Source organism: Micromys minutus (assembly GCF_963924665.1).
Source record: "Micromys minutus genome assembly, chromosome: 5".
NCBI lineage: Eukaryota > Metazoa > Chordata > Mammalia > Rodentia > Muridae > Micromys > Micromys minutus.
In genome coordinates, this window is record NC_137974.1 from 33,927,939 (window position 1) to 33,930,125 (window position 2,187).

The following is a 2,187-nucleotide window of genomic DNA, read 5'->3' on the forward strand; positions in this document are numbered from 1 at the left end:
AACCTGCCAAGGCAAACCAAGAACTCTCTTTACAGGACCAGCCAGAGTTCTCCCTCCCCCTCCCCACCTTCAGCTCTGGCCTAGATACAGCCTATGGGCTCCTACTCTGTTCTCAGATTTTATGCAGCCCCCGGGGGTTTTCTAGAGGCCTGTTACCAGCCCAGCAATTGCAAGTGGTAAGCACAGTCAGTGTCTCACTCCCTGCTTCCCCAAGTGACTGTGTTGGAGCAGATGCCAAGCTGCCCAGAGTTCCTAACTTTTGTATAGAGCATTGACTACAGTTTTCTCTGGAGAGTTGGGTCTATTGGTAGTCCTCCCCTTTTCAGAATTTTGTTACATTGAGAGATCATCTAACATTTCCATACTTTCATATTAAAGTTTTCAAATATTAAAACATTTTAACATGTCATCTTACAATTGTTTCTTCATTAGTCTTATCATGTGACTGGGATTTTTCTTATAAATCAAGATTAGGAAAAAATTCTTTACCCAAACTGTAAACAAACACTAGTTCAAATGAAGATACACAGAAATGACCAAATGCATTTAAAATCATAAATATAAGTACTTGTTTTAACAATGAATCATTTTATTGTGTATATGTGTGCATGTGTATATGTGTATGTGTGTGCATGTATGTTTGTGTGTAGATTTCTGTGTCATGTTGTATCAATGGAGGTATTAACACAAAGGAAGGTTTACCCATTGTTTTTCTTATATCATAGACTGAAGTTTGACCAGAATTTGCACACTTATTAAACAGAAGATACCTCCATTTTAGTAGTAACATTTTGTGTTATGTCTAAGCTCTTAAAATAATAAAATATCAGGTGATATAATTAATTGATTTCAATTCATGCCATTGAAAAGTGAATTTTATGATTAAGTCACTAAAAAGTTATTGACATTTGATTAATAATAATTGTGAAAAGAGAACAGAATTCTCAATGAGGAAAACATATGTCATATCACAATATTATTAAATCCTCTTTCCCTATACATAAACAAAGAAATTAAATTTAATATTCAAATTTGAGGGAGTATGCTGATCCATGGAAGAAAGGAATGGATAGCTAAGATGTAGAATTTATGCATATCTGTTGGAGGAAATTAATCTGTCCCATGAAACATGTAGCACCATCATCTCTAATAATGTAGAAAGTAGCCAGTTTAAAATGAAGAAAACCATATGCTCTGTAGGTACCAAAGAAAAAGTAAGCTCTTCCTTGAAGCAAGGCTTCATATATGCAGCTGCAGGCAAAGAATTTAGCTTTATCATAGGCACAGTATTTCCAGAAAAGCAAAGGCAGCCAATTACGGCTTTCAAGCAGAACCAAGAGTGTAACAACAAGATATGATTGCAGTCAGTGAGAGAAGCACCTGAAAGCCTACTGTTTCAAAAAATATAATAATGACAATACAAAAAGAAAGTAAATCATTGACCTGTTCTCTATGCTTTTATCCTCACAAGCACAAATGTCATTATAATAAGGTCACAAGTAGTCCCATTTATTCATCCACTGAACAAACAAACACATCTCTGTGTAATGCTCTGTGTCATGGAATAGAGGTAGAGGCATAGTGACCAAAGCACAGAAAGCAATCGGAAGCTGCTGAAGCAAAATGATGTGACATTAGTACTTGGTATAAAGATAACAGATGCTAAAGAGGAGCAAATGGACAGGAAGATACATGGTATTTGGATGTTATGGAAGGAGTGCTGTCCTAGATAGTAATGTGGTACACTATTCCAAGAAAATTCACTACTACAAGTCTGTTAAGAAAAGGAAGAGACTCACATACAGACAACTAGAATCTCAGTAAGAAAGAACAGAGGAAAAAAAAGTTTTTACAAGAGAGAGAGCAACAGTAGTGGATATTGAATTTGACAATGTATTATGTGCAGTTAGAGTAGAAAACGCTGATCTCGGTAAAAACCAAAGCCACTGTTGCCCTTGTTCAGATTGGTTTCAGGTCTTTGTGGGTCTTTTTACCTGATTTTCTATAAACTTGTGGCTGATATAATTATTTTTTAAAAGAAGGCATGATTTGTTCTCTGGCAACATTAAATGAGTATACCTCCAAAACATTAAGCTATTCAGATTCTATCTTAAGCCTGCAGGACTCCGAGGTATTGTGCATTAACTAAGAATAGTATATCTGCCTGGATGCATAACTCAGCTGCTC